The 15,684-nt window shown below is 41.8% G+C and overlaps 1 protein-coding gene across 1 annotated transcript in view; it reads left to right on the top strand.

Moving 5' to 3' along the window:
• Window positions 1–3,668: 3,668 nt before the first annotated feature.
• Window positions 3,669–15,684, top strand: part of INPP1 (inositol polyphosphate-1-phosphatase) — a 28,879-nt gene continuing 16,863 nt past the window's right edge. Inside the window, exon 1 of the mRNA XM_068968905.1 lies at window positions 3,669–3,788. The gene's annotated coding sequence lies outside the window, so the exon portion shown is untranslated. The remainder of the gene's footprint in view (window positions 3,789–15,684) is intronic.

The following is a 15,684-nucleotide window of genomic DNA, read 5'->3' as shown; positions in this document are numbered from 1 at the left end:
GAAAATATTTGTCAATCCCTGCATTATGAATTCCCAGAAATGTAATTTTTGAGTCGAAGGGTGTGAACATTTTTGAGGCTTTTACTGCATTCTGCCAAACTGCCCTCCAGAAACACTGAAGAAAGTTATGCTTTTCTCAGCAGTGAGCTTGTTCGTTTGCCACACATCCTGTCTCAAGGATCGGTGGCCTGAATCATTAGCTTTATTCCCTTACTCCCTTGAAGGTGCATTATAATTTTACATTTTCACTTCTCTTAAAAATACTTTGCCCATTTGCATTTGACTTTCATGATTTAACTAATTTATATTTTGCCCATCTTAAAAAACAAGATACTTATACTTTATTTTCAAGATCTTATTAAATGAGGATGTTACTCTTTCATCTTTCATATATAATGCACATTTTTAAAAGATTTTTTTAATGTAGGCCATTTTTCAAGTTTTTATTGAATTTGTTGCAATATTGCTCCTGGCTTTTTTTTGAGGGGGGGTGCCCACACCATGTGGCATGTGAAGTGTCTGACCAGGAATTGAACCTAAGCCTGCTGCAGTGGAAGTGTGGAGTATTAACCACTGGACTACGGGAAGTGTTGCTTGCTGCTTCTGTTTTATGGCTTGGTGTTTTGGCCAGAAGGTATGTGGGATCTTACTCCTCAACCAGGGATGGAACCCACAGCCCCTGCACTGGAAGGTGAAGTCTCTACCACTGGACCACCAACCAGTTCAGTTCAGTTGCTCAGTCGTGTCCAACTCTTTGCCACCCCATGAATTGCAGCACACCAGGCCTCCCTGTCCATCACCAACTCCCAGAGTTCACTCAGACTCGCGTCCATCGAGTCAGTGATGCCATCCAGCCATCTCATCTTCAGTCGTCCCCTTCTCCTCCTGCCCCCAACCCCTCCCAGCATCAGAGTCTTTTCCAATGAGTCAACTCTTTGCATGAGGTGGCCAAAGTACTGGAGTTTCAGCTTTAGCATCATTCCTTCCAAAGAAATTCCAGGGTTGATCTCCTTCAGAATGGACTGGTTGGATCTCTTTGCAGTCCAAGGGACTCTCAAGAGTCTTCTCCAACACCACAGTTCAAAAGCGGGAAGTCCCTATATTGTATATTTGGAGTAATTTTTACTTTTACCGTATGGGTTTCTTTGATGAAAGAAGTTAAAAATTCCACAGTCAGATCTGTCACTTTCCTTTGTAATTTTATCCTTTGTTCCACACTTACTTTGAGATAGATGAAAAGCGATTCACTTATATTTTCTCTTTGCACTTTTAAGATTTTTTCTTTTCACTTTTAAGATTTTTTAAAAACTTTAAATCCTGCTCAAATTTGAGAAGTTTTTAAAAGTATGAACAGGTAAAATAATGTGAGTCCTGGAGTCATACTGCTGAGTTCAAATGCGGTCTCACCACTCTGGGCTTCCCAAGTAGGGCTATTGGTAAAGAACCTGCATGCCAAGGCAGGAGACATGAGAGACTTGGGTTCAGTCCCTGGGTTGAGAAGATCCCCTGGAAGAGGGCATGGCAACCCACTCCGGTATTCTTCCCTGGAGAATCCCATGGCCAGACAGTCCACAGGGTCCCAAAGAGTTGGACATGACTGAAGCGACTTACTAAAGTTGAGTAAATTGGTTAACCTCTCTAAATCACAGTTTTGTTGTTTATTAAATTGAGATTAACAGTAATCCTACCATAGGATTGATAGAGGAATGAATAGCTATAAAAGACAAAAGCACTTAGCTTGTGCCATTAGCTATTATCATAGCAGCAGAGAATACTCCAGGCAAAATAAATAACAAGTATAAAGGCACAAAGGGATGAAACAAATTTATGCATTTAGGAAACTAGATGTGGTGTGGTAAAACGGGGTGTCAAGTGTGAGGGGGCAGGGTTGACAGACTGGAGGGGGAGAGAAGCTTTGCCTAGAAGCTTGCTCCCCATGCGATCAGGGAAGTGGGAGCCAGTGAAGGCTTTTAAGCAAGCAACCCACTGAGACTTGCAATGTAGGGTTAGCTCTGTGGTAGCAAAGTGGAAAGTGGAATCGATTCAGTTGTAGATGAACACAGCTTTGTCACAAAAACATCCTGCTCCACCCTTCCCTCCCCCAGTTCCTCCTCCCTCAGGGCAAATTCTTTGCTCTCACTATTCTGGTATTTGCTTCTTTACTTCCAAATATCATGTTCAAACTATTTCTTGACCTTTTCCCATCATAGATAGAAATGGGATAATGATAAATAAATGATAACAAAGGAAATGGACCTAGCGAGCCCTAAGGTGATGGATCTAAAAAATGAATCTGGAGAGAGAAGAAAGAATGAATCAGCTGGACTTGCTAGTGAGAGCCCAGTAACGGAGTGGGGGTGGGAAGGTGGGGGAAGGAGGAGAAGTTGTCTTAGTCAGACATCACAGAAGCAGGCTGGGAGCAAAAAGATGTGTTCTCTCTGGGAGACTAACCTTTTAAGCATCATTTCCTGGACTATGACAAGTGGAGCATTACTCCACTGCTCTGAGGACCAGGTCTTGACAACTCAGGAGGTTTGGGGAAATGGGGATCAGAAAATCTGGTAGCTAGAAGACTAAAACAGAACACTGTGATTTCATGCCAGGGAATAGTGGTCTCCTCTGCCCTGCAAGGTGGAAGGAGGGCCCAGTCCCTCCTACATGAGCAGCCTCCTGTTTGCCATTTGGAGTCCTGCAGACCTGATCATTTCTTAGGTATGCCACGAAGTGACAGGATGTGTGAAGGGCTTTAGAAGGCCCAGAGTACTCACTAACCACATCCAGCCTGCTGGGCCGCCGGCCAGCCGCCTTCTATTCAAAACTCTGTAGCCCTTTAAAAATGTCTACCCTTCTCCCTGTCACCACTCATTCCTATCTCCACCCACTATTCAAAACCATCCTTAAGGTATGCTGAATCCCACAGTTTAAAGTGTTTAAGAGAGAAGAGTTTCCTACCCACGGTGTGCTTCCGGTCAAGGTGGCCTTAGGCCCACACCGTGTAAGTCAAGCGCCCAGGAGAGGCTTCGAGGGTTTGCCGAGCAACGCGCACGCTTGACATTTCTAGTAGAACAATGGGACCCCATTGTCACCCGCAGGAAGTCCATCTTCACAGCTGCCAACCCGTTCGTCAAACCCATAATCCTCAAAAAAAAAAAAAAAAAGAGGACGGAAGAATGGAGGAGGAAGATACTAAAACCGAATTTGTGGGCGACTGCAAGAACAAAACAATAACAGTGGATTAGGTGACCCCGGAGCCCTTCTCTTCCTGGCACTCCCCTCCGAATCATCACGCTCCACTTGTGACGTTGCAGACTCGGCCAGGCAGGCGTGGGATGCCCGCTTCGCACCGGGAGCCTCGAGGCGTCACCGCGGCTTTCCACGCCGCGGTCCCGGGGGACGCGAGGGGGCGGCGGCTTGACGGATGCTGCGGTCTGCGATCCCGGGCCGAGCGAGGCCGCGCGCCGCCCGGCTGCGCCTCGCTTTCGGATGACCACCGCCGCGCTCCCCGCCCCTCGCCCTGGAGTCGCGCCGGCGGCCCTACGCCCGGCGCCCCTCGCTAGCCTCGCGCGCCGGGCCACCTCCTCCTCCGCATTTTCCGCCTCCTCCTCCCCCGCCTCTTCCGTTTCTGGAGGGAAAGGCTGCAGCCTCCTTCTGGCTCCGCATCCCGGCTTAGGCAATACGTTTTCCTCTTTACGCGCCCCTCGCCCCGGCGCCACAACCTCCCTTCCTGCTCGGGTCTGGGTCTCCCCGCTGGGCGAACAGCACGCACCCATCGCCTCTCCGCACGGTGGGTGAGTAAGTCTGGGTTGGGAGGGCGCCTTGCCTCTCCGCCCGGCCTGTGATGACCTCTGTCCACTGCAGCGAGCCCGCCACCCGGCCCGGCCCGGCCCGCTCGCTGCTGCTACCAGCCGGGCGGAGGAGCTCGCGAGTCCTCTGGCTTCCTCGGTTCCGCAGAAACTACCCGAAAGAAATAGACGGAAGGAAGAAAGACTGGCAGACAACGTTTGTTTTTTTTTTTAATTCGATCATTAGCATTTTTAAGTTGTAGAAGCTGATCTGACTATAGCCGAGCGCAGGGCCCCGGGTCCAACAGGTAGATGGCGTAGCTGTCAAGCGCCCCTTCGTTTTGCTTTGAGAGATGCTTCCAAGTGTCCATCGCTGTTGGCTGACGCTAGTGACCTAAGATGAGTGTAAAATAAACATGAAGGGACTGTATTTAGAAGTCTTTGCCTTCTTGCTTTTAATCCCCTGCGTTTTGAAAGATGATTTTATGAGATGTGCATAATTATTTGGTGTGACCAAAGGAGAAAATAGTTTACATGGGTTTGGCCGAATTAAGTATATTAAGACACAAGGAGCGTGAAAAAAAAAATTCCCTAGATTATTTATTACATTCATGAAGAATACATACAAACGATTAGAGTACTGGGGGGATTTTCCGTTTTAAAGCTACTTTTAGAGCGTTGAATAAGCAGAAGTTTGCCCGCTGTGTGAATGCGTTCACTTCCACAGAACAGTGGGTTAAGGCTGTGTGGATAGACCTCTTGAGTGCATCCCACATGTTGAATAAAACCTTTTTTTTTACTTTTTTTCTGTGACTCCTAGCTTTAAAAATCAAAGAAGTTGATAAGGATCAGCCCTACTCAGCTTGATAATAGTCTAATGATGAAAATAATCTACCGAACCACTATTGAGGGATAACTTAGCTAAGTGACCTAATTTTTCACCTTTTAAAATAGGGAATATTAGGGGGAGAAAGGTGGTAGAAGAGTTCGTTTTTTCGAGGCAGATATTTGTTTGCATTCTTAGAATCTACTTTTAAGCTCTTGTGGATTTTTAAACTACTCTTGAAGTTAGTTCTTAGTCATAGTCATGAAAAAGATTACGTAAAATGCATAAAGTTACAATTCATTTCTTCATAGAATAAGCTACCATTTCTTTTCAAGCTTTTGGACTAAATCACCACTTGATTGGAAATTGCAGCTTGGACGCATACTATTTAATGTGAAATGTCTTATTATAGATTTAAATTACAGCTATACTAGTGGTAGTTCTGAAAATTAAAAAGAAAAAAGATCACGTCTAATTTGAAATATAAGGCCTGTTAGGGCATCTTTGGGGTCGCACAGAGTCGGACATGACTGAAGCGACTTAGCAGCAGCAGCAAACAAAAGCTATATAGTATTCATTATATATTTATTTCTGCCTTTATTTCTCTCTGGTACCAGTTAGAGTATATCTTAATCCATGTCATTTTGTAGACAAATTGCCTGAGATAATGGTGTTCTATAAAGTGATTAATAAAACCATGTGTCTTCATTTATTGTGAGGATGATATATACATGAAATTTTTCTAGATATGGGTCCTCAATAAATGTCCTTGTTAAAATATTTTGAATCTTAAATTGCTTAAGCATTAATTGCTTAAGCATTAATTAATTGCTTAAACTAATGAAGCAAATAAAACTCTCTAGATTGATGTTTTTGTTTGATTTGGAGCTTAGAGATGAAGGAAGAGCTGAGGGTACTTTGTTTCTCATCTCTCATGATTGGTGAGTAGTAGTCCCCAAACTTGTCTAATTTTTAAAATTACCGAGATGGCTGGATGGCATCACTGACTCAATGGACGTGAGTTTGAGTGAACTTCGGGAGCTGGTGATGGACAGGGAGGCCTGGCGTGCTGCGATTCATGGGGTCGCGAAGAGTCGGACACAACTGAGCAACTGAACTGAACTGAACTGAGAGGGCACGTGAGAGGAAGGGAGGATAGCATTGGTTTTTAATAGACTTCCAGTTTGCTACCTGGGATTTCCTGAGTCAGAATTTCTAAGGGAAAGAAGATACTTAAAATAGGTCAAAATGATAAAAAATTTAAAAGGGCAAACCAAAACAAACACAAAAGGCAAGATTGGAAATCACAGATGGGCAATAACTGCTGCTGATATAATCTATTAGCATTCCTGAAGATAACATGTTCATAAATGGAAGCTGTGGTTTTGCTAATGTGATAATGTCACACATTGAGGAAATCTGAAACTTTTTTATTGTTTTTAGTCAAGTCTTCCAGGGTGATTGAATTTAGCAAAGCTTTTTACATATTCAGTCTCTTTCCTGTGGTTCAGTTCAGTTCAGTGTCTCAGTTGTGTCCTACTCTTTGAGACCCCATGAATCACAGCACACCAGGCCTCCCTGTCCATCACCAACTCCCGGAGTTCACTCAGACTCTCGTCCATCAAGTTGGTGATACCATCCAACCATCTCATCCTCTGTCGTCCCCTTCTCCTCCTGCTCCCAATCTCTCCCAGCATCAGAGTCTTTTCCAATGAGTCAGCTCTTCGCATGAGGTGGCCAAAGTACTGGAGTTTCAGCTTTAGCATCATCCCTTCCAAAGAACACCAGGACCGATCTCCTTTAGAATAGACTGGTTGGATCTCCTTGCAGTCCAAGGGACTCTCAAGAGTCTTCTCCAACACCACACTTCAAAAGCATCAATTCTTCGGTACACAGCTTTCTTCACAGTCCAACTCTCACATCCATACATGACCACTGGAAAAACCATAGCCTTGGCTAGGTGGACCTTTGTTGGCAAAGTAATGTCTCTGCTTTTCATTATGCTATCTAGGTTGGTCATAACTTTCCTTCCAAGGAGAAAGCGTCTTTTAATTTCATGGCTGCAGTCACCATCTGAAGTGATTTGGGAGCCCAAAAATATAAAGTCTGACACTGTTTCCACTGTTTCCCCATCTATTTCCCATGAAGTGATGGGACCGGATGCCATGATCTTAGTTTTCTGAATGTTGGGCTTTAAGCCAACTTTTTCACTCTCCACTGTCACTTTCATCAGGAGGCTTTTTAGTTCCTCTTCACTTTCTGCCATAAGGGTGGTGTCATCTGCATATCTGAGGTTATTGATATTTCTCCTGGCAATCTTGATTCCAGCTTGTGTTTCTTCCAGTCCAGCATTTCTCATGATATACTCTGCATATAAGTTAAATAAGCAGGGTGACAATATACAGCCTTGATGTACTCCTTTCCCAATTTGGAACCAGTCTGTTGTTCCATGTCCAGTTCTAACTGTTGCTTCCTGACCTGCATACAGATTTCTCAAGAGGCAGGTCAGGTGGTCTGGTGTTCCCTTGTGGTAGGCAATCTTAATTCAAGTTCTTTAATGTTATAACAGCACTTTATTAATGGATATTTAGTGCAGGTTACTGTGAAAGTAATCTACAGCAAAACATTGTACCTGATCATTTCTCTTTCATGTGGGCTTCCCTTGTAGCTCAGTTGATAAAGAATCTGCCTGCAGTGCAGGAGACCTGGGTTCGATCCCTGGGTTGGGAAGATGCCCTGGAGAAGGAAATGGCAACCCACTCCAGTATCGTTGCGTGGAAAATCTCATGGACAGAGGAGCCTGGTGAGCTGCAGTCCATGGGGTCGCAAAGGGATTCTCTTTCATATAACAGCCTTATTTGTTACTTCTTTTGTGTTCCTAATCAGGGAAGACCAGCATGCAAATTTTAGTAACTTATTTATAACTTTTATTAATATGACCCAACACCATCTAAAAAAAGAAGAAAAAAAAATAAAACTTGGGCATAAAATGTGGTTAATTATATATAAAAATGAATTGACAAAGTAAAATATTAATTATCTATAAAAGAATTCATTCAAATGAATTACCACATGGAAAGTATTCGTTTCTTTCTGTCTCTATTCCTTTTGCACTCTCTCGATCTTTTTTTTTCTTTTTGAAAGGTGTAAGGGTTCCTTCCTTTCTTGTTTTCATTTTAATCAACTCAGCATTTAAAATCTTTTAACTTAATTATCCAAGTTTAAATTAATGTAAGTATTTGCTAACTTTATCAATAGGTACTTAAATTTGTCCTTTTCTTTACAGAGTGATGATGGTAGGTTTCCCTTGATAATAATGAGAGCTGTAATAAATAGCAAAGGATTAAATTCAAATGACTAAAGGAAAATGTTATTTAATATGGTTAAGGTAATCCTAATGTACTTAAACTTTTTAAATTATCAGTAGTTTCAAAAATAGGATCTCATCTCCCAAGTTCTAGAAAACCCCTCTAGTTAACTCCTTGGAGTTTCTCAGAATGACATATAATCCCATATAATCTCAGTTTGATCTGGGAATCATGAAAGATCTGTTTTTAAAATGTGGCTGACTATAAGCTTCCATGAATAGCAAAAAATGAGGGAAATAGAAATGGAAAAATGAGATCAAGAAGATAAATATTAACCAGCTTAGACAATTACCTGTGGTTTCAGGATTAACAAGAATGCAAATGCATTTAGTATATTAATGTACTGGAGTGGCTTTAATGAACCTTTTATATCCTTTTAGTATTTTGACCTTTTCAAGTAAAAGGTGCAATTTCTTTGTGTTCCTTAAATATCTGTTAAAAATAAACATTCACCTCTACAAAATGGAAGTAGAATGATAAGATATAGGCTGTCAGAAATCCAGTCTGCCAAAATGACACATAATGTGATCTGTGATCTTTGCTTTCTTATTTTAGGTCATGTAATTTATCACTGCAGAAATAAATAATAATAACCATCTTCTAAAATATTGTGTTAAGAACTCCTTTGAATCATGTTTCCTCACAGTTATAATCCTAAAACTTACATAATGATTAAACCCTTACAGATTAATCTTAGTGCAATAAAATCCTTTTAAACATGTTTATCTCAAATGGAATGATATCAGTCAGTTAAATTACAGAATTCTCACTGTGTATCATGAGGAGATGAAAAAATTGTGTGTCCTGCTCTCAAGGAACTTAAAACCTATTAGAGAGAGAACAGTTACAACTGGGGTCAGGGGCTTAGGCCTTCTTCATAAGGTTCACTAACCCAAACCACTGTAACCCAGAAACACAATTTAAGTATGAAAACCAGTGTGGGCACTTTACTGGCCGTCCAGTGGTTAAGACTCCCTGCTCCGAATGCAGGGGGTGTGAGTTCAATCTCTGGTTGGGGAATTAAGATTCTGTATGCCACACAACATGGCCAAAATAATACAACCAGTGTGTTTGCAGTGTAAAGTCAAATACAAGGCAAAGAACCTAGTACTCTTTTTCAACTTAATTTTCATGACTTGTCCCCCCCAACCTTTTTTTTTTTTCATTCAACCAACAATATTTATTATGCCCTTCCTTATTAGGTTGATGATAAACATCAAAAGCTTTAGAAATATATGTTTTTTTGAACTTGTAATTTTGTGTTTTACTCTTTAAAAATCATAGTTAAATACATATAACATAAAATTACCATTTTAACCAATTTCAAGGGTGCATTTCTCTTACATTAAGTACATTTCCACTGTTATACAACCATCATCACTATCCATCTCCAGAACTTTACCATCATCCCAAATTGAAACTCTGGATCCATTAAACAATAAGTCCACATTGCCAGCTTCTCGCAGCCCTGGTAACCACCATTCTACTTTCTGTCTCTATGAATTTAACTATTCTGGGTCCCTCATATAAGTGGAATCATACAATACTTGTTTTTTTAAGCCTGGCTTCTTATAATTAGGATAATATTTCCAAGGTTCATGCATATTGAGGTATATGCCAGAAAATTTCATTCCTTTTTAAGGCTGAATAATATTCCCCAACCTCTTTTATCTGGAAAATGGATAATTAAAAATCAGAAAATTTGGAACTGGAACAGATCATAGAAATCACCTCCTCCAATCTCTCTGTCCTTTCTTTCTTTTCCTTTTTTATGTTTACAAAAATGAGGAAAACAAGTCCCTGAGAGCTCACTCATGTGGCTAAGGTTTTACACCACCTGGTTGGTTAAAGTCCAAGCAGAGCCTAAGAACCAGCTCTCCTGTGGCCTAAACATGGCTCCTATAGACCATGAAAAGCGAGTGTTAAGTGAATTGGTGCCAAAAGTAAGTGTTGCAAAGTTCAGAAGAAAAGATAAAATGACTAAAAGTGTTACATTCAAAAGGAAACATTAAAAATGGATTTGAGGATTAATAAGATTAGTGATATTCATGGAGAAAGCAGCCTTAGATATGCAGATGATACCACTCTAATGGCAGAAAGTGAAGAACTAAAGAGCCTCTTGATGAAGGTGAAAGAGCAGAGTGAAAAAGCTGACTTTAAAGCTCAACATTCAAAAACTAAGATCATGGCAGCCAGTCCCATCACTTCATGGCAAGTAGAAGGGGGAAAAGTGGAAATAGTGACAAATTTTATTTTTCTGTGCTCCAAAATCACTGTGGATGTTGACTACAGCTATGAAATTAAAAGACCTTACTCCTTGAAAGGAAAGCTGTGACAAACCTAGAGGGCAAAGACATCATTTTGCCGACAAAGGTCCATATAGTCAAAGCTACGATCTTTCCAGTAGTGAGAGTTGTACCATAAACAAGGCTGGGTGCCAAAGAATTGATGCTTTCAAACTATGATGCTAGAGAAGAATCTTGAGAGTCTCTTGGACTGCAAGGAGATCAAACCAGTCCATCCTAAAGGAAGTCAACCCTGAATATTCATTGGAAGGACTGATGCTGAAGCTGAAGCTCCAATACTTTGGCCACCTGATGCGAAGAGCCAACTCACTGGAAAAGACCCTGATACTGGGAATGATTGAAAGCAAAAGGAGAAGGGACTGATAGCAGATGAGACGGTTAGATAGCATCACTAACTCAATGGAAATGAATTTGAGCAAACTCTGGGAGATAACTGAGGACAGAGGAACCTGGTATGCTAGTCCATGAGGTTGCAAAGAGTCAGACACAACTTAGCTACTGAAAAACAACAAGATTAATAATAGGATTAACAGCTGCCAAACTAATATTCTGCTGGAAAAGATTCTTTCTACAAGCCATACTTTTTTGTCTTGAATTAGGGATTAAATTTGAAAATATTTTATTTTTTCCCTCAATTAAGATAGCTACACTGAATCTACTTTCTTTTTTTCTTTTTAATATTCTATATGATTTCAGGCTTCATTTCTGACACCTTGGTGGTATGCTAAAAACATCTTTTAGCATATAGAAGTTTAAGTGTATAGTTGGAAGGTAGCAGATAGAAAAGAGCTTACAGTCAGTGAAAATGTTTCTAACTCTGGAGGAGAGGATAAAAAGGAGTCACTATCAAGTTTAAAAGTATTTCTAAATGGAATATTTTTTCATACTTTTCAAATGCATTCTGAGAAGACATTGAAATCTATATTTCAATAGCAATATTATGCTAATATGAAATACTTATTATGTAGATCAACTTTTTTTCCAGCACTTAATTTTTGTTACAAAAAAAGTCCATATAGTTGACCCTTAGCCAACCAAGGCAGTTGCGGTAGCTAATAGCTTTTCCCTGTTCTGCTCCTGAATACCCAGTGAGAGACATCGCTGATGGTTAAACGTGGTGTTTCCTTAAATTGTTGAATAAAAATAGCTGAGTGACATTCCCTGTCCTCAACCCAGATCTCCTGGATCAGTATCTCCAGGGGAAGTCTAAAACTCTATATTTTTAATGAATGTTTCAATTAATTCTTGATCTTACTCATTTGGAAAACACTACTTTAGCACAAGCTCCCACTTAAAAGCTACCGGAATAACATTTGAAGATAGAGGCTATCTTTGTGATCTATTGCTTTGAGCAATAGGGCTAATTGGTCCAAGAGCAGCCTACCCTAGGGTGAGGTAGACTGATCAGCCTAGAAACAGACCTGTATGTCAACACTGTTTGAAGGATGGGAAGAAGGGAGGGAGAAATGTGAATGTTAAATAGATGGATTTACATATCCCTTAGTTAATGTCTTCTCTAGCGAAGCCAAATTAAACATCATTTGGGGCCATTTAATCAATGAAATTAATCAAGATAGGTCACTGCCAGATGACAGAGCATGATATCAGATTCTTCTTTGGTGCTCAGAAATGTAGTTCAGTTGCTAATCATCCAGATACAGCTTTGGTTTGTTTTTGTAAATGAATGTAGGATGTATGTAGTGGTGGTGGTGGTTTAGTCGCCAAGTTGTGTCAGCCTCTTGCAACCCCATGGACCATCTCTGTCTGTGGAATTCTCCAGGCAAGAGTACTGGAGTGGGTGGCCATTTCCTTCTCCAGTGGGTGTTCCTGACCCAGGGATCAGACCCTGGTCTCCTGTGTTGCAGGCAGATTCTTTACTGACTAAGCTACCAGGGAAGCCTTGATTATTCGTAGGCTTTGATATAAATAAATATGGGCCCATGTGACTAATGGCACCTGTGGAATGGCACTTGGGTATAAAGCCCAGTGTAATAAACAATATGACAAGGGTGAATTTTGTGTTTACAAAGCTAAGAGGAAATTCATCAGCCAACATTTATTGAACACTCTGAGGTATGCTCTCAGAGTCATAAGAAACCACACACATTTAAATCTCCTGCCAGACAGAGCACAGAGAAGCAAACCAGTGTTGGAGGGCTGGGAAAGAGATTTGGCATGCCTGCATTCTCCCATGGCCCTGGTACAAAAAATGGAGGGTCAGGCATGGCTCCTGGAGGAGCCAACTGTCACACGGACGCTCCTCTCTCTCTCTACACACACACCCTTTTAAAAACTGTGATTCAATTAGAAATACATGCAGAAAAGTATGCAAGGCCTGAGTGTATAGCTTGATGCACATACACAAACTCAGTCCACCCACATAACCATCACTCAAATCCAGAACATTCCCAGTGCCTAAAGGCCCCATCATTTACCCCCATCACTAAGTAATCCCTCCTCCTTCTCCAAGGGTAACCCCCATTGCAACTTCTAACACCATAAATTAGTTCTGCCTTCTCTTGAACATCAACTAAATTAAATTGCTCCATGTATTTTTTTTTTTCGGTGTCTTCTTTCACTCAGCAGTATGCCTTTGTGAGATGAGTCTATGTTATTGCCCAAAGCAGGAATTCAGTAATTCTCACTGCTGTATAGTATTTTCTTCTGTAAGTCTGCTTCAGTTTATTTCATTTCATTGTTCATGGTCACTTGGGTTATTTCTACTGTTCAGTTCAGTTCAGTTGCTCAGTCATGTCTGACTCTTTGCAGCCCCATGGACTGCAGCACACCAGGCTTCCCAGTCCATCACCAACTCCGAGGTTTACTCAAACTCGTGTCCATTGAGTCAGTGATGCCATCCAACCATCTCATCCTCTGTTATCCCCTTCTCCTCCCACCTTCAATCTTTCCCAGCATCAGGGTCTTTTCCAACAAGTCAGTTCTTCACATTAGGTGGCCAAAGTATTGGAGTTTCAGCTTCAACATCAGTCCTTCCAAAGAATATTCAGGACCGATTTCCTTTAGAATGGACTGGTTGGATCTCCTTGCAGTCCAAGGGACTCTCAAGAGTCTTCTCCAACACCACAGTTCAAAATCATCGATTCTTCGGCACTCAGCTTTCTTTATAGTCCAACTCTCACATCCATACATGACTCCTGGAAAAACCATAGCTTTGACTAGATGGACCTTTGTTGGCAAAGTAATATCTCTGCTTTTTAATATGCTGTCTAGGTTGGTCATAACTTTTCTTCCAAGGAGCAAGTGTCTCTTCATTTCATGGCTGCAGTCACCATCCACAGTGATTTTGAAATTATGCTGCTCATAAATATTGTATATGTCTTTTAATATACATGTGCAGGAATTTCTGTTGAGGACAAGACTACAAGAGAAATTGCTGGATCATAGGTTATGCTTATAGTCAACAAATTCTAGTTTTCCAACATGGTTGTACCAATTTCATTCACAGTAGAAGAGGCTCATTGCTGCACATCCTCAGCAAACCTTGACATTTTCAATCTTTACCTTTAGCTATTTGGTCAGACATGCAGTGGTACCCTGTAGTGATTTTTATGTTGCATTTTCCTGATTATTAATTAATTGATAACATTATTAACTATTAATTATTAATATTATCTTTTCATATATTTATTGGCCAGCTGAATATCCCATTTGATGAAGCATCTGTTCAAGTTTCTTGTCCTTCAATAGATTCTGAGAAGGCAAGTAGACATCAGGCATACAGGCAGGAGGAAGGGCTTGTCAACTGGAGGGAACAGCATGTGCAAATGAATGACCTGCCCAGAGCGTGGGAGTAAACGGACCGAGAGTGGGAGAGCAGCCCCTGAAGTGCTGGGCTTAGTCAGAGCCTGTGGAGTGCTGACAGTGGGCTCGCAGAGATCAGAGTAAAGCGGCACAAAGGAAGACAGGCTGTCCCACTCAGTGCTGCACCACTCAGTGGATTGCAAGAAACATGCAGTGACCAAGTATCTGAAAGCTGAATGATGCTTATGCACTGGAAGGACCACTCAATTTCCAATGAGCTGAAAGGTACAGTTGATAAATCCCTGTTAGTGCTTATGATGCGGTCTTCCTTCTGGCCTAGGTGACCGAATGGGCAGATGAGCATCTCCTAGGGATGTCAGGGGAGGCTGCTGTTAGCAAATCGCACATTCGCCATCATCAGTTGATCCAGCTGAGCCCCTCTGTGTGGGCTCACTTTTGTACACCATCTGCTTGGGCAGCTTCCATTCTTTAAACTACTCCTGGAAGCAGCCCTAAGCTGGAAGGGGATAAGGAACAAGGTCTCTGTTCCCCCTACAAGGGCAATGTGAGCTAAATAGAGTTTTGGCCAGCCTCAGCATGTACCCACCCAGGGTGAGTCCCGGACAGCTGCACCCCGTGAGAGGTCACCAAAAACACTTCTAGTGAAACATCCAGGTGTTTCATGGAAGTTGAGCTGTTTCCCCAACAGTAATAGCAGTCAGTCAGGGCCACCACACAGTCATTTCAAATTGCCAGTCCTCCAGGGATGAGTGAAAGAGTGAATTCAAGTTATGAATGGTGTGCATGGGGTGGAATTGTCTCATGGGCAAGAATGTGGGCTCTGTAAAAGGAGTGGATTATCTGCAGGAAGAAATGACCGTCGACAGAAATGCTCTGACCTACTTGCCTATTCATTAGCGAGCATTTCTGTTTTGTTGATGCCCTCCTCTATTTTGTCACACCTCTATCATCACGAGCAACACAAGGGCATGGCCAGATTCCGGTACAGCCAGGCTCCTCGCACAAGAACAGACACCGTTGGCCTTAGAATCTCTATAGATTTCCTGACAAAATAACCCCTTGACAGAATAATGACTCTCCGGAGCCATCTGTAGATAGTCTGCCGTGAAGCCAGAGTCATCTTCAACATCCAGGAACCAGAGAAACCAGACACCCGGAAACCGAAGCAATCAGATCTGGCCTTCATAAAGGAAATTTTTTCTGGGTCATTCGAATAATGACAAGTAGATTCCAGCCTTTTGGATTTAATAGAGTAGTAAATTTTCAGAAAAGATTTCAGTGACCCACAACAAAGCTGCCAGTCTCTTATTTTTCAAGTAAGGACTGTGGTGGTGAGTTCTGTGAAACTGTATTTAATCGTCATTGCTGTCATTTGTTACGGGCTTCCCAGGCGCTAGTGATTGAGAGCCCGCCTGCCAAGGCAGGAGACTTAGAGACACGTCTTTGATCCCTAGGCTGGGAAGATCCCCTCTACTATATGTAAGGCCCTGTGCTTGGTCTTGTTTAAGCATGTGTGGTTTCTTATGACTCTGGGAACATGTCCTGCAAGATAAGTATTGTCTTCATATGGCAGATGAAGAAAGAGGGTAGGTAGATTACCTAATGCCACACAGCTAATT

The sequence above is a fragment of the Capricornis sumatraensis genome, chromosome 3, assembly GCF_032405125.1.
Source record: "Capricornis sumatraensis isolate serow.1 chromosome 3, serow.2, whole genome shotgun sequence".
In the NCBI taxonomy this organism is placed as follows: domain Eukaryota; kingdom Metazoa; phylum Chordata; class Mammalia; order Artiodactyla; family Bovidae; genus Capricornis; species Capricornis sumatraensis.
This window is presented reverse-complemented; position numbering and strand designations above follow the sequence as displayed.